This window comes from Bubalus kerabau, chromosome 20, assembly GCF_029407905.1.
Source record: "Bubalus kerabau isolate K-KA32 ecotype Philippines breed swamp buffalo chromosome 20, PCC_UOA_SB_1v2, whole genome shotgun sequence".
Lineage (NCBI taxonomy): Eukaryota > Metazoa > Chordata > Mammalia > Artiodactyla > Bovidae > Bubalus > Bubalus kerabau.
This window is the reverse complement of record NC_073643.1, coordinates 38,692,111-38,717,195: the sequence shown is the minus strand read 5'-3', so window position 1 is coordinate 38,717,195 and position 25,085 is coordinate 38,692,111. Positions and strand designations below refer to the sequence as shown.

Here is a 25,085-nt window from a genome sequence, read left to right as displayed (position 1 = left end):
ACCCTCATTAAGTAATCACAGACAGGGCAAGCTTGAAACCCCAGGGCCCATGTGCTCATTCGCTTGCTAGCTAACCTTCTTCCTGAGTTCTTTTTGCTTGTCTCCTTACTATCCTAAAGGAAGTCAGTCCTGAATGTTCATTGGAAGGACTGATGCTGAAGCTGCAACTCCAATACTTTGGCCACCTGATGCAAAGACCTGACTCATTTGAAAAGACCCTGATGCTGGGAAAGATTGAAGGCAGGAGAAGAAGGGGATGACAGAGGATGAGATGGATGGCATCACCGACTCAGTGGACGAGTCTGGGTAAATTCTGGGAGTTGGTGATAGACAGGGAGGCCCGGCATGCTGGGCCATGGGGTCGCAAAGAGTCAGACACAACAGCGACTGAACTGAACTGAACCTTATCAATATATTAAAAAAAAAAAGATACAACAAGAGTACTAACCTCACAGCATTGTTGAGAGAAATGAATTAAGACACCTTAACAGTTTTACACGTTATAACAGGAGCCAACTGAGGGCTCATTTAAAGATCAGCTGTTAAAAAACAGAAGATTGCAAGCCATAGTGTCCACTTGGCATGGATATTTCAGCTCAAATACCATCTCCCTTTGAGGCAGGAGATAGATGGGCCACAGGCTCAACAGTTTCTCCCCTGTGGACAGAAACTCCATAAAAGCAGGATGATGGAGTAGGCTGGACCATGCCCAGTTAAGAGATAAAAGACTACATATTCCTCACTCTTGAAGTTAAGGAGGCCTCCCTGATTATACATGCGCTGAAAGGCCCCTCAGAGGTCAGAAGGAAGGGGGGCGTCACTTCATAGTAAGTGATAACGGCTACCCATAGGCCTCTTCACTAGAATCCAGCTTGGCTAAGAGGTACGCATGCCCACAGGGGAGGATCCTGAGATAAACCAAATACAGACTCAGAACCAGGCAAATCAAAGCGACTGGCCAAAGGAAACCTGGAAGAATGCCCCATAAAAGTGATTCAGACTGTCACAAAGGCGAGACTCTGTCTCAGCCCAGCCGTGTGTCCAACCACACGTATTGTACTTTAACTTATTTCACTACTTTTCATCTTTGTGGGAATTATTTTACGCAAAACTGAAGAGCTAGGGCCTTGTCACTGACTGTGGTTTAGTGACTAGGATTCGGAACTCTGCCACAACCTCACCTCAGTCTCTGGATGGGGAACTGAAGCCCCACTTCAAGATGCTGCAGGTTGAGGCCGTCTGAGATCACTTCAAGAGAACCTTCCTGACCCCCTATGGTAACATCTCTCACACACACTCCCTCATATGGCACATAGCATACGATAAAATGATTTCATTTACCTATTTGTTAAAAGAAGACATTCTTGTCCATGTCAAAAAGATAACTCTCCCAGTTTAGTATTTTTCCAGGTGAGACATTGAACTTAAGTGAAGAAAAGCAGCTTGCCTGGGGTAAAGTAGCAAATTAGTGGCTAAGCCAGTCTACCTATACCCCAAATCCAAAACAATAGAATAACACAGCTTGTATATATATATATATCTATATCCTCTTTGTGTGAGGTATGTATTAGCTCAAGGGCAAGGTTTGGTTTGAGTTCCAGACTAGTGTGTGAAGCCAGTGAGGTCTTTGCCTGAGGAGCAAAATTTACAGGGGCACCCACAAACTCAGTCATCAAGATTTTTAGGCAATAATTTAAGGAGTCAAAATTAATACAAAAAAGTCCATGATGAACAGAATGTCATTTTAAAGATTGGATCCTACCCTACATGCACACATCCTTGTCTGAGTCACCTCACCCTAATCCTAGCCCTGGGAAAAATGCTTCAAAAAGCAATTGCCTCAACAGTCGACTCCCCTCTATGGCATTTTCTACTTACCCACCACCCGCCATCATCCATGGAGGGTATGCTTGCAGAGGGCAAACTCCATGGCTCATTCCTCTCTTTATTGCCCAGGCCTAGCAGGGGTCTGGCCCACTGTAAATGCCTCACATTTGTTAACTGACTAAATAGAAGGCAGTAGCTTTGGTAGGGGTGGGGGCAGGGAGCGTGAGCAATTCAAAGCCCAGTTATAATCAGTACTAGCCCAGGACGCTCACCTGGCCTTCTCAGCGGGTGGCCACACAGCCATCTCTGCCCTGCACTGCAGGTGGCCTTGTGACTGGCAGAAGCAGGTCGGGAGGGCAGTGTTCACACGTAGCTGTGGCCCATTTGCACTTTAATTATAAAGATGTTTGGCGAAGGTCAGTAACAAAACCAGTGCAGTACAAGCTGCTAACAGATGGAGGGAATGATCTCCATTCAGAGGAACCAGCACCTTTTTCAAACTACCTGGGAGGAACCACAGGGGCCGGGGCAGTACCCCTGCCCCATGTCTTGCTCCAGGGTAGGTGCGGGTGGTGGAGGAGGCAACGCCCTGGGGACACATGGTTTGAGTTTTTCCAGACCTTGACTTTTGTTACTTGATCAAAGAGGAGAAAAGATGTACGTGGTCTCCACACGTTTATCAGAACACACCACATGCACAAGACCCAATCCCACTCTACAAAGAGGGCGCCGAGAGTGTCTGCCCTCCCACCTGCCATAAGAGCATCTCTTTGTGGATGAGCCCCCCTGGGTCCGTCTCTTCAGGGCAAGAACAAGTTTTCCCAGAACTTATTTATAACACACCGGAGGCTCACTTATGAGCAGCAGTGTCTTACTTATCTATTCAACAACCACTTTATCTTGCTTAGGAAGATAAAGCTTAGTAACCCAGGAAGGAAAATATACTCTCACTGGCAGCTATACGTGAACAGCAGCCAATTTTATTTTGCTTTATCACCGCATTTGCCCTTCACAGACATCTTTGATGTATGTTCCTTCTTCATCTCTCAAGGCAATACAATTACTAACACAACTTGAAGAAATGATCCTCCAGAACTCCTGACATGGGCAGATGCCTTGGCTATACTATGAAGCAGAAATGCAAAACCAGTGTAAACTGTTGGGCTTTAACTAGTCTTAAAAGGCATGCATCAAGAAACTGGAAAGAAGCACAAAATCTTACAATGGATTGATGGTGAAATGATTTTTTTTTCTTTTTGCCTTTTAAATGTGCATATCCTCATTTTATAGTCAGAAATGTAAACTTACTTACCTAGATTGAGAATTGTGTCCTTGTTGTCTGAAGCCTTCTAACATCAAATGTGAATCAAGTGAGGCAAGGGGCTGTTTCTCTCTCCTTCTCTTGGTCTACATGTGCCTGTCTTCCGTATTTTGACTTTTACATTTTTTTCTTGTCTAAGGCTGTGACTGTTAAACCAAGTGAAGCCACTGATGCCCTCTTCCTACACAACTGCAGGAAACCTCAGGGATCTGTCCACATAATACTGTCTAAGATAGAGAAGAACAACACAACATCTCAGCACGGCCTCACCCATGTGCATATTTCTTTCTGGTACTTCCTAGAAACAATTCTAAGTGTTTTAACAGGGCTAAAATCTCCATGAGCAGCAGCCAACACTTAGAAGCTCCGTCAAAGCATCTTCCTAATCAGAAGTCTACAAATAGTATTTTGAAAAAGACCATGTGAAGTCACGTGTGGTGAGGGTTTGGATGGAAGTAACTAGAGACACACTGCTCTCTTGCAGGGGGATTATATGAGACTTTTTCCTTTCTTCCCAATGCACATGCTTCTGAGGTCCACAAATTTTCTTGTATGAGCATGAAACTGACATAATAATCAGAAAAAATTAAATATAGAGAGAAGTGGAATAAAAAGTGTTGGCAGGCTAAATATTTCACAGGACTTTAAATAATTTTAGATTTATCAATATAATCTAATATGTATAAAGAAAAAATGTTGGAAATGATAAAAAGTCCTACACTAGGCAGTCAACATCTTTATTTTTGAAAAGCCTTAGGATTCTGCAGAGACACTGGCCCAGCTTAACCTAAAATTTAAATTACAAAAAAAGCACAAATTTGTGGTAAATGGATAGTCAGGACAGTGTTGTTTCTAAGAGGGAAAAGAAAAATCACACACAATCTAAATATTTGTCAGACAACCTGTTAAATAAATAGTAGTGTGTCCTTCCAATGGGATTCTACCCAGACATTAAAAATGAAGTTGTAGAACATGTATCTTGTTCCATTTGGAAAGCGGGTTATAAAATTAGCAATATGAGTTCTTACTTGCAAAAGATTTTGGGCACCTGTTACACTTTCAAAAATACACATATATTTGAATATTGAAAAGTCTACAGACTGTAATAAAAAATAATACAAACTGCGGTCAGTTGTTTTGAGGTTTCAGTTTCAAGTGATTTAATGATTTAGTTTCAACTGATTTAATGATAAAGTTTCCCTTTTGCTCACCTAGTTTTTATAAAATAAGTGTACACTCCTTGTACAATAAATAAAGGTAAAAATATAAAATGTATAAATAATTACATAACTTTCCAAAGTTCTAGAAGATTAGGAGGTTCTAAGTGGTAGAATATAGATGGTTTTTAACCTACCTATTCTGTTTCTATAACAAACATGTATTGTTTTGAATTAAGAGGCTTTTGAATTTGAAAATATGATGGATTTTAAATATACACACATAATTGTCCTGTAAGACAAAGACAAATAGCAGTATGCTTGGGAAGAGGAATTTCAGGTGTTACGTCTTTGCAATTGTCTAAGTTTTTCCCCATGACATGTATGTCTTTTGTAATCACAGAAAAAAATGTTTTTGTTTTTTTTCTTCTAACACTCCCTTCAACCATGCACGTGAGGCTTTGTAATACTATATTCCTCGTTTTCCTAGTATCCTTATAAAAGCACAGAGATGCAACGCTGACTTTTTAAATGATCCCTTGCACTTAGATAGCAGTCGACTGTTTCCAAAGTACATTCATAAATATCACATCCCAAGCCCGAGACTCCCAGGAAGGGCAGAAGAGGAAACAGATGCTCGCCAAGGTGTGCGGTCTGCCATCACCTTATGCTGTTAAGAGAGGTGCTTGCGGAAAGCATGAAGCCTAGCTCTGTTATCTCAGGTTCTCCTGATCTGTTCCTACCTTTGAGGATGACTTTCCATTAAAACTGCCTCTCCCCCACTCACACATCCACACAAACACACACAGAGTGTTCAGGGTTCCTCACACGCCTGAGAAGGACGGCGTGCATCCAAGGGGGCGAAGGACCAGTATGTTGCGGAAGGTGAGTGAACATCCTTCTCCTTTGACTACCTTTGTTTCCACTTTCTCCCCCACCTCTTTTCCCCTCTGCTCACCTTCAAGGCTGCCCCTTTCTTCCAGCTCTCAAGTCGTGGTTGCATTGTCTTCCAGTCGTGCCTTAGGAATAGGAATCATGAAAAGGAGAGCTTCCTGCTATTTCCCCAGTTGCCTTGGTCTGTGCTTGAAAAGCATCCTGCAAATGAGGATAGTAGTTTGATATAGGAACTGGTATTTCTCTCAATCCTAAGTCAAAAATAAAATCTAACCCCAGTTCCTGCCCTCCTACTTATGGCCTCTTTACCTCACCAAGATACAGAATTATTCAGTGGTTCTCAACCTTTGCAGGCTTATACTTTCTGATGGTAGACACTAAGAGGGCTCACTTGAAGGAATTAGACACTCAAGGCAAGACTAACTGGGTCAGCAATCAGGACAAAGCAATCGCTCTATAAGGAAAGGCCCACGGCTGCCCTTTTCCTCTTTAGCACTAACCAGCTTGGATGGAATAGCGTGTATCAAAGTTGGCTGCACCCTAGGAATGACTTGGGGAACTCATAAGAATCCCAGTGCCCAGGTCACACCCCAGGCCAACGAAATCAGAGTCTCCCGGGGTGTGACTCAGTCATCAGCATTTTATGAACTCCCCCTGTGATTTCAGCCTGCGGTCACAAAGCAGAACCATTGACTCTGACTCTTCAGGCAAAGGCTTCCCACAGGCAGCTTGTCTGGCTGTGATCTGCACCTGCTCTGCTTTTTTCCTTCCTCCCAGAAGCTGTGCCCAGCTCTGTACCCATCGGAATAAGCTGCTCAACATCCAGGTAACGGGTGATAACACATACCTAAAGAGGGCAGGTCTGGGTTTCTAGGGAACCTTGTGTTTGCTATGCTTGGGTATAGACAACCAAGCGTGGAGCAAATAGGACAGAGCTGAGCCATGAAATTAAAAGACACGTACTCCTTGGAAGGAAAGTTATGACCAACCTAGATAGCATATTCAAAAGCAGAGACATTACTTTGCCAACAAAGGTTCGTCTAGTCAAGGCTATGGTTTTTCCTGTGGTCATGTATGGATGTGAGAGTTGGACTGTGAAGAAGGCTGAGTGCCGAAGAATTGATGCTTTTGAACTGTGGTGTTGGAGAAGACTCTTGAGAGTCCCTTGGACTGCAAGGAGGTCCAACCAGTCCATTCTGAAGGAGATCAGCCCTGGGATTTCTTTGGAAGGAATGATGCTAAAGCTGAAACTCCAGTACTTTGGCCACCTCAGGCGAAGAGGTGGAAAAGTCTTTTCATTGGAAAAGACTCTGATGCTGGGAGGGATTGGGGGTAGGAGGAGAAGGGGACGACAGAGGATGAGATGGCTGGATGGCATCACTGACTCGATGGACGTGAGTCTGGGTAAACTCCGGGAGTTGGTGATGGACAGGGAGGCCTGGCGTGCTGCGATTCATGGGGTCGCAAAGAGTCAGACACGACTGAGCGACTGAACTGAACTGAATGGAGCTCTGCTCCAAAGGAGTAAAAGGCTGGGAGGAGGCTGGGTTTGGTGATAGAGGACAGTCTCCTTATTGGCTGTGCGTTCAGGTTTTCAGGGGGAGATGTATACCCACTGAGGACTGTTCAAGGGAAATGTGCCACAGTGTCTGATGTAGCCCCTCCCCAAGACATAAGGCATCTTCGATAAAATATTTGCAGATAGTTGGCATACTGAGATCCTGGAAAGGGGCTGAGCTTTGTGTCAAGGCTGGTCAAGTGCCAACTCTGAGCTGACTGCTGGTGACAAGGAGGCAGCCTATACCTGGGCTTCAGGAGTCAAAACTCACTCAGCAACACTAACGATGCTCATGCGTGAGATTGCGTTGGAGCATGTGTGCTGGGCTCACGGCCTCCTGATGGAGGGAGACCCACTGGATAGAGACCTGGGTAAGGTTACCAGCCAAGGTGACTTCTGTGCTCCAATTCAGTAGCCTCTGTGAGCACAGAGAACAATCAAATCCATGATGTTTGTGAAAGAAACGCGCTGAGTCGCTTCATTTGTGTCTGATTCTTTGCAACCCCATGGCCTGTAGCCCACCAGGCTCCTCTGTGAGACTTCCCAGGCAAGAATACTGGAGTGGGTTGCTGTTTCCTTCTCCAGGGGATCTTCCTGATCCAGGGATTAAACCCGCATCTCCTGTGTCTCCTGCACTGCAGGTGGGTTCTTTACCCACTGAGCCATCAGGGAAGCCCTAGAACCTCCAATTCCCCCCAGATGGCATAGATTTCATGTCTACCATTTACTGTTGGCTTCTCAATAGACAAACAAATTGTTCAAAGGCCCAAAATGCTTCAAAGAGTTAAGTTATCATGTCGGTGACCCAGAATTTTAGTGTTTTGTAATGGCTTCATCAAATGGATCCAATTTTTCAAGATTTCAACTGCCCTCTTATCTACAATTTTCATGAACTTTTTCCTCTTAAACTAGCACTGCCCCCCCCCAAAAAAAAACATCTGATCTCATATCTTGAAAAGATACTTTCTTGAATTTTTCTAGTTGGGAAACTTGCCTCTTTTCTCTAGGCCAGCAGTTTTCAACCCAAGCTGCACATAAGAATAACCTGAGGAGTTATTTGCTTTCATATGTCATAACTGGCCCCATCCCAGTCTCTTAAATATGTGATTCCTGAGGTGAGACTTAAAAACAGAGAGTGTTAAAGTTCTCCAAGTGAGTCTGAAGTCCACTCAGGTTGAAAACCTCGAATCCATGTTTTTTCCCACAATTTCTTTCCTCATTTTCCTGGATTCCCCTTCTGTCTGCCAACTATGTCATCCTCATCCTCCACTTCCCCCATTCTCTGTACTCAAAATAGAGAGTACGCTGCTTCTATGTGGGTGACAGAGGAGGGAGACACAGATCCAGTTGATGCTTTGAATTCCTTGTTCTCCAAAGGTGATGTCAGCAACCAGCAGCCTTGAAATTACTACCTGGAAACTCACTTACATGACATAAACCTGCTAACTCAGAACCTGGATTTACACAAAATCTGCAAGTGGTATGAATACACATTGAAATTTGAGAAGCAGTGCTCTAATTAACACATGGCCCCACATCCTCATCACAGGACCACCCTGAAGCACCAGGACTGGAATTGTATCCTCCAGACCCTCAGTCCCTCAAGGTACTGATTCTGCATGAAGCCCTGCCCTACATATGCTGCCACAGACACTGATTCATTTCATTCTTATGACAGCTCTGTGGGGTTGGTTTATTATTATTATCCCTAAATGAAAGAAAACAAGGCTCAGAGAAGTGACATGGTTTGTCTAAGCTAATAAGTGGCAGGGGCTTCTCTGGAGACTCAGTGGTAGAGAATCCTCCTGCCAATGCAGGAGATGTGGGTTCGATCCTTGGGTCAGGAAGATCCCCTGAGGAAGGACAATGACAACCCACTCCAGTATTCTTGCCTGGAACATCCCATGGACAGAGAAGCCTGAAGGGCTACAGTCCATGGAGCCGCAAAAAGAGTCAGATATGACTTACTGACCAAACAACAAGTGACAGTTGAGATTCTGGTCGAGGTCTGTTTGATTTCAAAGTGGGTTCTCTTTACAACAAAGCAGAAAGTCAGGTGCTTCTCCCAGAATCGGGCAAGCACATAGAGCAGGTGAGATGGCTCATGCCATCCTAGCATGTCTGGCTTTGCATGGAAACTTGCTAGATCCCCTCTCTGATGACACCAGAGAAGGTGAGATGAGCTGTCCTGCTCCAGCGATGCATCACTGTCTCACCTTGGAAATGACCAAAAGGAGAGTTAAAATGGTGTTCACAGCACCACTGAGAACCCTCCAGAGAGCATGGTCTATTTGGCCCCTTCCTGGCAGAATTCTCCTGGATATGGAGTTCATTTCCTCTTCAGCAGAGAATCAGATCTCTTGAGTATTAAAGCTTATACTTGTCTTTCGTGTTCTCTCCTTCAAGCCAAAAAATCATCAAACCAGATGGCCCTTTCTCTGTCATGAGCAGGAGAAGCACAGTTTAAAGCAGTTGTTAAAAAAAAAAAAAAACAACCACACAACTGGAACTGAGTTCTGAACAGTGAACCTTCCCACCTAGCGTATAACCAGGTCCGTATATGGCCAAGGTGCTAAGTGAAATCACTTGCTCTCTGGCCCACAAAGCCACCTCTTTCATCTTTTAAATAGGATAATCAATGCCTTGAAAACAAGATCTCAGCAGAGGCCCCTGGCATTCCTTGAGCTTCTAAAATGGATGAGGAGTAGACTGAATTGTCCTTTCTTCAGAAAGGTGGTTGCCAAGACACATGTCTGTGTTAGTCATGGCAGCCCAGCTGGTCAAACAGTAACCCTCACAGGCCAATGCAAAGAGCTGTTTATTTCCTGCTCACATCACAATCCAAGGCAAGGGGTAGGGGTGTGGGGATAGGCGGGGGAGGAACCGTGTTGGTTCCACCCAGACATTCAGGCCTATGATTCTCCTAACATCTGCATCTGCCATCCCCCAGAGGTGCATAGTCCAATAACAAGTCACAAGTCGTACGTGCCATTTAAATGAAAAGTAAAAATTCGCTTCCTCAGTCATACTAGCCACATGTCCAGTTCTCAAGAGCCTCATAAGACTAGAAGCTACTGTATTGGACAGTGCAGAATGGAAACTTTCCATCATTCCAGAAAGTTTTATTGGACAACCTGCTCTGAACCTTAGGGTCCTTCACTGGACTGTCTGCATCTGACCTGCAGGCAAGGAACAGGTAAGATTGAGAAAGGTCAGTGAGGAAGATTCAGATCAGATGTGGGAACTGGGGAAACATTTCCCCCCACTTCCACCTTAAGAACATAAGACCGGGTCCCCCTACAGCAGGGGTGCTGGGAAGTGACAAGCAGCTCTGTGCCCAGGAAGAATCACAGAGTCATAGGCCTGGGTGAGGCCGGGCATCCTGGTCCCGGGAGCCTTCTCAGACGTGCACCACTCCATTCCTTGTGTTTCTGGTAGAACTAGCCAAAATACGAAGGAATACGGCCTTAGTCTCAGTTGGTGTGGGTGTTAATTCTTGGTGAAAGACACAGAAATTAAGGTGTCGGTGAGGGTTGACTCTTAGGTACAGGAAATCTTTGACAAGAGTCAGCCACTTCACCTGATAGGAAGAGCCTCATAACACGCGTCCCTTCAATGGCAGATCACGTGGAAAAGACACTGCTGGTTTTTTCTTCTTTTTTTAACTCTAGATTGGGGTTGGCAAATGTATTCTGTAAACAGCCAGACAGAAAATATTTCCAGCTTTGCAGGGCACTCAGTCTTTATCACAACTCAACTCTGTAATTGTAGTGCAAAAGCAGTCAGAGATGAAGGAATGAGACTGACTCTCTGTAAAAGTTTTATTTAAGAAAATAGGTGGTAGGTCAAATTTGGCCTGCAAGCTTAGTTTGCTGACCTCTGGCCTAAGTCTTTCACCAGGTCCTCTTCACTTTAAGCAAAAAAGCCCTTTCTTCTGCCCATTCCCTCCAAAAAGGCTGGTAAAAAGAAAAATGGAAATAGGGATGCATGCACAGAACCAGCACTCTGCTGCGCTAAGCACTTTACTTGAGTTAACTGAAGTTCCCTTAATTCTCACAACTCTTTAAGTTAGATTTTGTGATGGCCCCATTTTACTGATGAGGAAGCTGAGGCACAAATATCAAAAGAACCAGAGCTTTCACGATTCACAGGCCCAACCCCCTTCTTTTTCTTTAGTGGTATGGGACCCTCTGACATACAGCCGATCGACTTACACAACTGTTAGATCGATTTATGCCCGCAACTTAGGGGGATGGTATTAACTACTTACTTAGGAGTCCTGTGTTATAGGAGTGTGTAGAAGTTGTCAAGCCCTGGAGGAAGGCACAGCAACCCACTCTAGTATTCTTCCTTGGAGAATGCCAAGGACAGAGGAGCCTGGTGGGCTACAGTCTATAGGATCACACAGAGTCAGACAAGACAGAAGCAACTTAGCAGACAGCATGCATGGGACCCTCACCCTTGATAAAGTTTCTCAAGGGGATTCAGAGGTCTGGGAACCAATGATGTCAGGGGTTGATCAAAGTGACCACTACTGTCTCTTCCAAGTTTAGTACAGTGTCACCCTCCACAGACCCCTCCTTCATAAAAGGATACATTGCAGAGATGTAGCCAATGAAAGCATGTTCTATTAAAAAGGAAGTGTGTCCAAAGGATCTTACAAATAAACACAGAGAACCAGAAGGCACAGAGTCACTGTGAAGTTACATCTTGCTTCTTTTTTAGGTCTGCTCGGATGTTACTTTAGTTCACTTACCTATTTTCCTGCCCTTTATTCAGGCCTGTGGGGTGCTGCCCTTTCTCTGAATTCACTCAAAAAGCCCCTTCCATGAGAAAAGAAAGTCAGATGAACAGAAAAGAGAAAAGAGTTTCTCAAGCCTGGCACAAAAATTCTTGTAGAGTCCAGGTGATCATGGCTGAGAGTTGCAACTGGAAAATGGCAAGTAAATGAAATTTTTATAAATGCCACCCCACGTTACAAGCCATAAGAGAGCTCCTTATGGCAATGGCTGAGTTAGAAGAATGTAAATTAAGTGTGTACAGCCACGTTTGGATTTTTAAGGGTTTTCTCCTGATCACAAAAATTATATTTATTGCAGAAAACACAAGACATGAAGAAAACAGAAGAAAAAAATCTTAAATATACACAATTCCATGACTGAGAGATATCTTAAACGTGTTAGAGCATGTGTTTCCAAATGAACAAAGATGCATATATATGTGTGTGTGTGTGAATATCTATGTACATGTAATAAATTGTTTACAAAAAATTGGATCAAACTGTACATATTTCTTTGTAACATGCTTTTTTCCCCTTCATCTATCCTGAGCTTTTTCTCACACTGCAAATATTTTTCCACAGCCAACTTTCCAAAGGCTGCAGAGAATCCTATTAAATCCTACTGCTGGACACTGCGGTTGGTTCCCATTTTGATATGATAAATAGTGCTACGTGTCCACATTAATGTTATTTTAAATCAATACACACATATATAAGAAGTGCTGCCAAGTAAAAGAATGACACTGTTAAATGCCTCATGTTGTATTTATCCTAAAACATTGAAACGATGCTTTGGAGACAGGTTGACAGGGTCAAGTGTGTGAACACCCTCTCCTGCTAGGGAGGTGAGATGCTTGGACAGCCACCCTGTGCTTATGAGATCAGCAGATGCCCTCAGGTTCACCAATGCCCTGCTTGACACTCTGTCTCCCGGATTTAGAAAACCTCTCTCAGTTTCTCCAATAATATTAATAATAATACTAAAGGGACAGAAGAGGGAAAAAAGTGGATGGTTTCTGTTTGAAGCTGAATTGTGTTTCCTAAAAATCCAGAGGTTGAAACTCTAAGCCTCTGGACCTCAGAAGGTGACTGTATTTGGAGATAGGCTCTTTAAAGACATAATTAAGATAAAACTAAATCAGGTAAGAGATTAACATTCAACATATATAAACAGCTCATACAACTCAACCTCAGAGAAACAAGCAACCTGATTAAAAAATGCAGAACTGAACAGACATTTTTCCAAAGAGGAAATGCAGATGGCTGACAGGCACATGGAAAGATGCTCAGCATCACTAATCATCAGAGAAACAAATCTAAACCACAATGAGGTATCACCTCTCACCTGTCAGAGTGGCTATCATCAAAAAGAGCGCAAATCATAAATGTTGGGGAGGATGTAAGGGCAATCCTTGTACATTGGTTGTTAAGAAGGTGAACTGGTGCAGTCACTGTGGAAAACAGTATGGAGATTTCCCAAAGAACTAACAATAAAACTACCATATGACCCAGCAGTTCCTTTCCTTGGTACATATCTGAAAAAACCCCAAAAAGACATATTCCAAAAGACAGACACACCTCAATGTTCACAGCTACATTATTTACAATTGCCAAGGCATGGCAACAATCTGTATTTCCATCAACAGCTGAATGGATAGAGTATGAAGTGTGGATGTATACACACACACACACACATATACATACAATGGAACACCACTCAGTCATAAGAAAAGAATGATATTTGGCCATTTGCAGCAACATGGATGCACTTGGAGGTTATATTATGTTAAGCAAAATACATCAGACAGAGAAAGATAAACACTGTATGATATCACTTATATATGGAATCCAAAAAACAGAAAACTAGTGAATATAACAAGCTGACTCACAGATACAGAGAACAAACTAACAGTTACCAGCGGGGGGAGCCACATAAGCGTAGCGGAGTGGGAGGTACAAAGTACTGGGTATAAGATAGGTTCAAGAATGTACTGTAAAACTCAGGGAACAGAACCAGTATTTTGTAATAACTGTATATGGAAAGTAATTAGAAGATAATTAAAATTTAAAAACAGAAAAAAAAAAGATAAAGTGAGGTCTTTAAAAAAAAAAAAGATAAAATGAATGAGCCTTAATCCAATATGACTGTGTCCTTATAAGAAGAGGGGATTCGTAACACAGACACACAGAGGGAAGACGCAGGGAGAAGACGGTCAGTCTTCACATGCCAGGAGACAGACTCCACAAGAAACCAACCCTGCTCACACCTTGATCTTGGACTTCTAGCTTCCAGAATCATGAGAGAATACAGGTATGTCGTTTAAGCCACCCAGCTTGTGGACCTTTGTTATGGCAGCTCTAGCAAACAGATACAGCTTCCTAACTCTTCTTAAGAGAAATTCTGTTAAAACTATTTTTCCCCTATAAAAATAACAATCACCCTCACCTCTTTTATTCCAGGGGAGTCAAACCCTTAAGAGTAGGCAGTTGTAGAGTTGGAGCAATGAAACCGATTTGGAGACTCAGGACCTTCAGCAAAACCTTGATGTATGTGGGCCTCAGCATTCTCATATTTGAAATAAATGTTCTAATTCGTGTGATAAGTAATATTCATATCTGGAAAGATACTGAGCATGACAGATAAGAAAATCACCTTGCACAGAAGGTATTAACAGGAGGCACTCATGTGCTTGCACGCTCAGTCATGTCCAACTCTTTGGAACCCCATGGACTATAGCCCACTAGGCTCCTCTGTCCATGGGATTCTCCAGGCAAGAATACTGGAGTGGGTTGCCATTTCCTTCTCCAGGGGATCTTCCTGACCCAGGGATCGAACCCACATCTCCTGTGGCTCCTGCATGGGCAGGCAGATTCTTTACCACTGAGCCACCTGGGAAGCTGTGGGAGGCACTGGATGAACCCTATTAGCCCGTGGCCTGGGTGAGCTCTTCTCCATCCCATCAAGTAAAGTGGGTCATGAGGAGATGTATAATCTTTAAAAAGAGGACTAAGTTTTCAGAGCTTTTTTGCTTTAAGGCAGAGTTGCTTTGTTTAGCCCACACGATGCTTTTTAAAACTTCAAATTAGTTGTCAATATTTTAAAAATTGGAGATGCTACATGAATTCTGGATGTCTCCCTTTTTGGGGAAGCAGCAGATCTGGCAGCACTGGGTGCTACTCTCTTAAGGTTGTCACCCATCAATGGCCCAGATATTTGACTCTCTGTCCTCCTGGGCACAGGACTCATCAGTGCCACCTGTCAGGCCCTATAGCGCTGAATTTGTAGCCCAAGGCTTAATGCATACACTAATTTTTATAAACAAAATGCACACACAGATATACATACATATCTACAGAGAATATATTTGTGTGTGTGTGTCTTAAGTTGCATACCTTACAACTTCATTGTTTCAATGCCTTTTCCCTTTAAACATCCATTTTGACTCAAAACGCGTCTCTTGCATCCAATGAAACTGAAATCTAAAAACTCTATCATTCCATACATCCTACAAATGTGAGTGAAACTTTGCAGTTCCACTAATGTGATCTATTATTTTATACATGAGGTCCCCCTGCTAGTTTACAGCCAAACGTTTAGCTTTGGAAGAGGCCTCAGAAATTATGTCGTTTCTTTGTAAACCTTCGCTTTGCTAGGTATCTCAGAGATGTAGGAAAGGTTTTTGTAACCTGATTCAATGTTTATAAGAAATAAAAAGAAAGAAACCCCCACATTTCATTAGTAGTGTTAATTTTCCTTCTTTCCCTCCCTGCAATCCCTAAAGTATCACCAAAGTGCTCCCAGGTAGTCCTCAAACAGGTTTGCCTCCTCCCAGCCCTGTGAACCTCTCCACTGTCTTGTATTAGTTGCTAGGTAACTGAGGAAGATTTATGCACATCTATTGTTAATTTCGAAGACAGTTCTCGGATCTGCTATAAACAGCATGAGGAGCAGACACCACACTTGCTTAAGAGAGACTCCTCTCGCCTTCCCTGAGACAAGGCATTCCAGGGCACATCTACAAGGTCCAAAAAATCCTGGTAAACATCCAACTGTCTGCAAAAACAGTTCAGCAAATCCGAGACATTTGGGCCCATCTCCAGTGCCCTCTCGTGCCAAATCCATCAGAAGTTTTATTCAAAGACCATCGTCTGGCCTCTTCGTTTGTCTGCGTGAAATCTAATCTTTCACCCCCGCCCCCACGTGCCCATCCTTCCCAGCAGCACCAAAATTCAGGCTTGGAATGGAAACCTTTGCATCCAGAAGCATCTGTAAAATTATTTCTCAAGCCACTGGTTTCACCACCTTTTTAAAGGCTCTTCTTAAGCACAAGTACCATTTATGCTGGTTTGGATGATAAGCATGGCTTTTATTGCCACTGTCTGGGTAAGGGATGAGAGGGCCCAATTTATATGATGCCCCCCAAAACCAAAGTTTTATAGTCATCCTGTACATTTGAAAAGCAGTTCTTGTTTTACTGGGAGCGTCCCTGGGCATCCCCCCATTGCATCCTCACAGAAACTCCACAAGACGCCTGGTTTGTGGCATTACCTCTGGTTTAGAGGACTCCTAGGGCTCAGGAGTCTTTCAACTGATGGTCCAGCTTTGTTGCTCCCTGATCTATCTTCCACCTGGGCTCTGAGGGGTTGCTTTGTAACAGAAACCTGAACATGCTGATTTAAACCAGTCATTGACATTTCATCATGTAGAGGATCCAAGTTCCTTAGCGTGAAAGAGAAGGGCCTCCGTTGTCCAGTCCCTACCTAGTACCTCTTCATCCTGTCTCCCATCATGCTTACTTGACATTTTGCATCCTACCAACACTGCCTTTGGTACAGCTCCCTGCACGCCACACTGTCCTGCACCCTGGGTCTTCTATCCTAGTGTTTACTCTGCTTCCAAAGCACACACTCCCAGCATCCAAATAGTATAGCATCTCCTCCAGGAAGCATTCTCCAACACCCCTTCCCCATGTCACTCCTGTTGAGGGAGATGCTCTTCCCGTGCTCCCAGAACACCCAATACTCTCTCAGCACCTCTGTGGAACTGCTTCTGATGTTCTGTTCATCGGTCCCCTCCCCCGCATGCCTGAGTTTCTTCCAAGGCAGCATCTATATACCATCTACTTCCTTTCAGTATTCCCAGGGCCTAATTCAGTGTCCAGTCCATCACGATCCTCACTGTGTTGACAGGAAGGACTGAAGAAAACAGAAGAGAAACTGTAAGAGGGAGGCCAGTACCACCATCAGATAAGGCAAACCAGGCTCTGAGACCCCAGGCAACGCATTTAGTAAGCAGAAGATCCAGAGTGTGAACAGGGGGAAGGATCTTTACAAATTATCCAACCCATCCTACAATATAGTAGAAAGAGCTCCTGCTTGCATACTTCCAAGGACAGGGTGCTCACTGCCTCCCCCAGGAGCCATTTCCATTGCTGGTCAGCTAGCCTGTGAGACTCTTCTTTCTTGGGCGGTGCTGAAACCACTTTCCCCACGAGTCCCATCAGACTGATTCTGCTTTTGTCTTCTGTTCTTAGACATTAGCCTTCCTGTTGTGTGGATAAAGTTCCTGCCTGCCTCAATCATCATCAAAAATGCAAAAATAACCAGAATCCTGGCCTGAACATACGTGCTTTCCATGTGCTCTAATTCAAACCTCCTTGAAACACAGTGGAAAAGCAAGTCTGAGATCACACCACTAGACAGTCACAGATCAGGCTTAGACCCCAGGGGATCTACTCCAAGTTCACAGATTTAACTACACAATACTCTTGTCCATCTGAGCCCTTGAGCTATTCGACAGTGAAAAGCTAAGTAGATTAAAGGTACATAATTTGCACTGGTTTTTTTTTTTCTTTTTCTTCCTCTAATAACAGCTTTACAGGCATCTCTCTCCTCTGAAGTTTGTTTCTAAAAATGAGTTTCTTTCTTATCCTTCCTTTCTCCCCAGCTCCATCTGAGGAAAAAGATCACTGGGTTGCTGGCTCTGCAAACACAGTGTTATTCATGGGGTGCTGCAACAGGACCCCTCATTAGTTCCAAAGCTTCAAATTAATCTTACATTACTGTTCTTGCAGGTGAAAGGTCATTTTTTTTATCCTCTTAGCTGTATCCACCCCCCAGGGGAGAAACTGAATCTTTATGCAGGCAGAAACCCCTCCCTTCCTTGGACCAGCTGTTGGGGTTTCTCTTTGTCGTGAGTGAAACTATACACAGAGAGCTGGGACTGTTTAAAAAACCCAGAGGCTGTGGTCTTTAAAGTAGGGTAGTTTTGTAAATCGTGGGGTAGAGACGTGATGAAGAAGCTGGCACTGGGAGTACTGCAAAAAGTGAGAGACTGAGACAGACGGCCCTGCCCAAAGGAAGCTCATGGCAACTAGGAGAGTCCTTCCTCTCTCCTGTCATTTGACAATCCCCCTCTGGCACCTCTTAGTGGCAGAACCTAGAATGGCACCAGCTGGCTGGGAGAAGCAGCAATTCCAGCCACCGCATCTCCAAACAGGGGTGACTTTGCGGCTGAGAGACAACAGTTTAATAACTAGCACCAGCCATCGTCCCTAGAGCAGAGCTCTGCACTAAAGGCTAGCAGCCTGCTGTGTGGAGGGGCCTGTCGGGAGGGAGTGTTCCACGCTCACGGAATGGTCCAAGCTCGGACCTGATAACTTCCCAAATCACAAGAGAAGCTGCCCCCACGAATGAGATATGGTTCCCCTGTTGGGCTGCCCCAGTTACACTGCAATTCCTTTTGGGTAGCCCCAGATGGATCAAAGCTGCATTGAGGAGGGGAAGAAAGCAGCATTGAACGCTCCCTGCTCGTGTTCACAGGAGCTATTGTCTCATCCCCAACAGTGTAACTGGAGCAAATACACGGACCAGTGTTTGCTGCCCCACCCGGGACTTCTCCCAGTCCCACAGGGAGGTTAGGCATTTAAAGGAGGCGGGGTGTTCAGTTCAGTTTAGTCACTTAGTCATGTCCAACTCTTTGCAAACCCATGGACTGCAGCATGCCAGGCCTCCCTGTCCATCACCAATTCCCAGAGTTTACCCAAACTCATGTCCATTGAGTCAGTCATGCCATCCAACCATTTCATCCTCTGTCGTCCCCATCTCCTCCCGCCTTCAATCTTTCCCAGCATCAGGGTGTTTTCAAATGAGTCAGTCCTTCACATCAGGTGGCCAAAGTATTGGAGTTTCAGGCTTCAGCATTAGTCCTTCCAATGAATATTCAGGACTGATTTCCTTTAGGATTGACTGGTTGGATCTCCTTGCTGTCCTAGGGACTCTTAAGAGTCTTCTCCAACACCACAATTCAAAAGCATCAATTCTTCAGCACTCAGCTTTCTTTATAGTCCAACTCTCGCATCCATACATGACTTCTGGAAAAACCATTGCTTTGACTAGATGGACCTTTTTAGGCCAAGTAATGTCTCTGCTTTTTAATAAGCTGTCTAGGTTGATCATAGCTTTTCTTCCAAGGAGCAAGCATCTTTTAATTTAATGGCTACAGTCACCATCTGCACTGATTTTGGAGCCCCCAAAATAAAGTTTCTCACCATTTCCATTGTTTTCCCATCTATTTGCCATAAAGTGATGGGATCAGATGCCATGATCTTAGTTTTCTGAATGTTGAGTTTTAAGCCAACTTTTTCACTCTCCTCTTTCACTTTCATTAAGAGGCTCTTTAGTTCTTCGCTTTCTGACATAAGGGTAGTGTCATCTGCATATCTGAGGTTATTGATATTTCCCCGGGCAATCTTGATTCCAGCTTGTGCTTCCTCCAGCCCAGCGTTTCTCATGATGTAGTCTGCATATAAGTTAAATTAGCAGGGTGACAATTCACAGCCTTGATGCACTCCTTTCCCGATTTGGAACTAGTCTGTTGTTCCATGTCCAGTTCTAACTGTTGCTTCCTGACCTGCATACAGATTTCTCAAGAGGCAGGTCAGGTGGTCTGGTATTCCCATCTCTTTAAGAGTTTTCCACAGTTTGTTGTGACCCACACAGTCAAAGGCTTTGGCATAGTCAATAAAGCAGAAGTAGATGTTTTTCTGGAACTCTCTTGCTTTCTCGATGATGGCAATTTGATCTCTGGTTTCTCTACCTTTTCTAAATCCAGCTTGAACATCTGGAAGTTCATGGTTCACGTACTGTAGAAGACTGGTTTGGAGAATTTTGAGCACTACTTTGCTAGCATGTGAAATGAGTGCAATTGTGCGGTAGTTTGAACATTCTTTGACATTGCATTTCTTTGGGATTGGAATGAAACCTGACCTTTTCTAGTCCTGTGGCCACTGCTGACTTTTCCAAATTTGCTGGCATATTGAGTAGTACTTTCATAGCATCACTTTTTAGGACCTGAAATAGCTCAACTGGAATTCCATCACCTCCACTAGCTTTGTTCATGGTGATGCTTCCTAAGGCCCACTTGACTTCGCATTCCAGGATGTCTGGCTCTAGGTGAGTGATCACACCATCATGGTTATCTGGGTCATGAAGATATTTTTTGTATAGGTCTTCTGTGTATGCTTGCCACCTCTTTTTAATATCTTCTGCTTCTATTAGGTCCATACCATTTCTGTCCTTTACGGTGTCCATCTCTGCATGAAATGTTCCCTTGGTATCACTACTTTCCTTGAAGAGATCTCTGGTCTTTCCCATACTATTTTTTTTCCTCTATTTCTTTGCACTGATCACTGAAGAAGGCTTTCTCATCTCTCCGTGCTATTCTTTGGAACTCTGCATTCAGATAGGTATATCTTTACTTTTCTCCTTTACCTTTCACTTCTCTTCTTTTCTCAGCCCTTTGTAAGACCTCCTCAGAAAACCTTTTTGTATTTCTTTTTCTTGGGGATGATCTTGATCACTGCCTCCTGTACAATGTCATGAACCTCCATCCATAGTTCTTCAGGCACTCTATCAGATCTAATCCCTTGAATCTATTTGTCACTTCCACTGTATAATCGTAAGGGATTTGATTTAGGTCATAACTGAATGGTTTAGTGGTTTTCCCTACTTTCTTCAATTTAAGTCTGAATTTTGCCATAAGGAGTTCATGATCTGAGGGGTAGAGTGTGGCAAAAGTGATGCATGAGCCCTGGGAAGGAGGGGAAAAGTAGTCTTCCTTTCACATCTCTCAGTACTTCTCCATGATAGAAGTCCTAGAGAAAGCACAGGCTGTCATGCAGCCGTGGGGTCTAGTACTGCCAGAACGAGACAGAAATGAGTCCTTTCCCAGGGTACTGCCCATCAAAAGTTCCCCAAGAGTATCTTGGAGCCAAAAGTCACTTAAAAATTGCAGCAACTACACAAAGCAGGGAAAAGGTCAAGGAGAGGGTGAGATTTGGAGGAAGAAAGCAAAAACAAGTTGTTTTTAATTCAACTTCATTTTAGATGATATTCAGCAAGAAGTTGAATAACCCTGTGAAACAGGCCCAAGGGATTATATTTATTGCATGTCATGCTTCCAATTCAGTTTAATTCTCTCTCAAAGACAGAGAAGCAGCAGGGCACTAACCCCACCAGAGATGAAAACCCCAAGAGTGCGATTGAGGACTGGGGCTGGCAAGAAAGAACGGCTCTAAATCAGGTCCAGGTGTGGACACAGCAATTACTCCAGCTGCTACTTTTCACCTCCAAGTCGAGCTGGCATTGTGGGGAAGGAGGGCATGTGGCCAAATAGTATTCTGCCAGTTGGCTGAAGACACCTTACTCATTCTGTCCTGGAAAGGGACAGAGGTTAGGGACAAGGTCATGTTAATTTTGGAGGTTCACTAAACGCTGTGTCCTGGGCACCCCTACCTGGCCAACTGGTGACTGGATCTTAACTCCAGCTGAATTCCACCCTACACAGACGGGTGTAGACATGAACAAGCCTGGCTCCTGGCTTAACATACAGCCAAGGACACAGGTTTCTACATCCTCTTCAGGGACAGTATATTGAGAGTCAGTCACTGCCTGCTCAGTATCCTTCCCACCTTCTTCTAATAATAGCAGCATGATTTTCCTGTAGAGGACCACTGCTTCTTCACTTTCAGCAATTATGTCTTGATTCTAGACTCTTCTCTCTCCCCCCTCACCCCAGCATTAAAAAGATACCTGAGTCTGGCCAACTGTAATCAATCATGGGATTTTTGTTGGAACCATCAGAAAGGAAAAGTTTTCTTCTGGGGGTGGTGATCGGGAGAATAGCCCATTCATCCCTCAACTGTGGCCACAAGACTACACTTTGGGCCCTCCCACAGCCAGGGCACACACTACAGCAAGCACGGGTGGTTCACTGATAGCTCTGTAAGCTCGCTGGCATGCTCTGCCTCTGGTTCACGTCTATGGTCAGCAGGGCAGCTCTGCTCTCGATGTCTTTTTTCCCTTTAGGCTACCTGGGGCATATCTTCATGGTGATTCCAGAAGCACAAGAGAAAAGCAAATGGAAGCAGGCAATTCTTAACGGCGAGGCTCAGAACTGGCATGCTTTCATTGCCAACCATACTCTTTTGGTTAAAAGAGGTTATGTAGCCATGCCCAACATCGGGGTGGACACAGTCACTGGCTGAGGGCAGGCTTGCAGCAGGGGTGCCGAGTCGGGAGCCTGCAGGTGGACACCTTCCCTGGTGGGCACTTTACCACCTGAGGGGACAAGTCTGCCTGAATGAAGCCACCAGAAAAGAGAGCAAAGTCAGGGATTGTCGACTGACATGTGAAGATACTGTTGGAATCTCTGAATCCTGCTGAGTCCTGACTTTTCAATTATTTCATGCTGGAGTCTGTTTCAATTGGGTTTCTGTTGTTTACAACAAAAAGACACCTGACTGATCTGTATCAATCAGGACACTTGCTCGGGAAGTCCACAGAGTCAAGTCAGAGAGAGGAGTGGCAGGATCCAAAGAGAAGCCAAGACAGAGCGAGTGGGTTCTGAAAGCTGAGTCCAGAATGGCTGCCAGAGGCCACCGGGCTTGGATCAAGGAGCATCTCATGGGATGGTTACAGAGGGAGCACTGGAGGACACTGCCTCTGGATTGCTCTGGATCAAAAGACTAAGGGCTCTTGTTTCTCCAGCATCTGACAGAAACAGATGAAGCTGATCAGAGGAGGCCCCGCTGACTGGGCCACACTGCCCATCCCAGCAAAGAAGAACAGTGTACCATAAGTTCTGAAAAAGTGCCACCAGGACTCCTAGAATTGTAGGCACTAGACCAAGTCCTTGAACTTGTAATTCTAAAAAAGGAACCAGGAGTTTCCCTGGTGGTCCAGCGGCTAGGATATCATGTTTCCAGTACAGAGGACCCAAGTTCAATCCCTAGTGGGGGAATTAGATCCCTTATACCACATCTAAAGATCCAGCATGCTTCAGCTAAGATACAGTGTGGCCAAATAGATAAATAAAAATAATAATAAAGGAATCAAAGATTTGAGTGGAGCAAATGAGGCTCTTGACCTAAGAGGAAGGATTCCAAGGACACGTGTATCTGAAGAGCATTAGCAACATCACCTATAGACATTACTGTTTATTGAGGACCAGCCACACACAGGGCTAAGGAAATGGCATGTATTAGGACTCCTAATCCTATCAACCCAAGAGGTCAATATTTTATGGCCACTTGGCAAACAAGGGCAATGGAATTGGAGAGGTCCCATACCAGTCTATGGGCCTTGGGCTAAACCTCTGTCCTGCCCCAGAGCCCTTGCAGAGAAGGCCTGGCTATAAGCCTCCCTAGGATTTCTGTTGTTGTTTTTTAACCCCAGAGCCCACAGGGACCTTTAAATTAACACTTCCTTCCTTCGCCTTTTTATAGCCTCCTGTTCTTGGAAATGGGGGCTCAACATTAGACGGAAAAGAAATAAATCCTCTCTACAAAACCCCTGCTCGAGTCTCACTATGGAGGGCAGTTGTGTGCCCACGCCTGGCTCCTCTTCTTCCAGTTAAGAGCACCCAGGTATCCTTTGGGGAATCACCTTCTACCAACCCTCAGTCCAGGTGACTGAGTCAGAGAGGCATGTGATGTGCTGGGGCCAGAGTCTACTACCTGTGTGAAACTTACCAAAGTACTTCTGTACTTCAGTCTTCCCATCTGTAAAATGGGATGATAAAAAGAGTGCCCCACCACCACCACTTCTGCAGAGCTGTTATGAGGAAGCATTAGATGAGGCACCTAAAGAATGCCTTACACACATATTCCCTCAACAAGATACATCTGCGATCATTGGGAATCCAGGCATGACTGCCCTACCTGTCCAGGCTGATGGCAATCTGCTAGGATTTTAGTATTGAGCAAGCAGCATTCCCCACCCCATCCCTCTTCCTCTCTTTCTCTCTGGTGGGGGTATCAGATTGTGGACTTTGGATATGAAACAGCTAGTGGGAAGGAGAGTATAGAGGTGCAGAGACAGACTTTTCCCATTATTGTTTGGGGACCTGCTTCTGACAGTGCCTGTGGTCATCACTTCCTTGGACCTGGTGGTACCAAGTGCCAATCACTCCCTTTGGGGGGAAACTCAGTTTTAGATGGAATCAGGGAGGGGATGGGGCAGTGGAGTGAAAAAGGTAAGGACTGTTAGAATGTGTTCAGACTTCAGCATCTTCTGACTTTTCTCTCCTTTCTTAACTCATAAGAGTAGGACGGGGAGGAAAACATAGAACCTTTATGGTATCTAACCTCTCTCTCCCTCCCTCCCACAAGTCAGGCCAAGAAGCACAGTCACTCTGGTATACAAATCCAGGTACTCATTTCAGCTTAGCAATTCCCCAATTATGGAAACATGGGCAATTTTTGTAAAGCCCTGGCTCAGCCATATGAAATCATCATTTTTGTAGGTCAGGAAAGGTTGACCATTGACAGTTTCATATTGTCTAACAGTCCCCATCTTATGGGGTTTGTTAGGATGAAATACGATGATGCATAAGCAGTTCTTAGCTTGATGCCTGGCACAGAGATACTGACTATTTAGTGTTAACTGCTATTACTACCCTGACGATAATGTGATGATGATTAAGAAACAGTCACAGGGACCTCTCTGGTGGCTCAGTGGTAAAGAATCCGCCTGCCAATGCAGGAGACACGGGTTCAATCCCTGGTCTGGGAAGATCCCACATGCCATGGAGCAACTAAGCCCATGTGCCACAACTACACTGTCTGTGCTCTAGAGTCAGGGGACTGGAACTACTGAAGCCTGTGCACCTGAACTCCGTGCTCGGAAACAAGAGAAGCTTCTCACTGCAGTGAGAAGCCCACACATCATAGCTAGAGAAAAGGCCATGCCGCAATGTAGACCTAGCACGGCCAAAAATAAATAAATAAAAATTAAAAAAAAAAAAACCAGTCACAGGGACTTCCCCAGTGATCCAGTGGCTAAGACCCCATGCTCCCAATGCAGGAGGCCTGGGTTCAACTCCTGGTCTGGTAACTATATCCCACATGCTACAACTAAGAGTTTGTATGCTGCAACAAAGACCTGGAGCAGACAAATAAATATTTTAAAAATGTGTAAAAGATACAGCCACAAATCAAAGGCAAGAGAAAACACACCAGCTATCAGCAGCAATTTTTCAGCATGACT

General features: G+C 44.4%; 1 protein-coding gene across 1 annotated transcript in view; it reads right to left on the bottom strand.

The window, feature by feature from the left end:
• PRICKLE2 (prickle planar cell polarity protein 2) overlaps window positions 1–25,085 on the bottom strand; it is a 389,100-nt gene that overhangs the window by 339,662 nt on the left and 24,353 nt on the right. The window contains exon 2 of the mRNA XM_055558403.1: window positions 5,264–5,400. The gene's annotated coding sequence lies outside the window, so the exon portion shown is untranslated. The remainder of the gene's footprint in view (window positions 1–5,263; window positions 5,401–25,085) is intronic.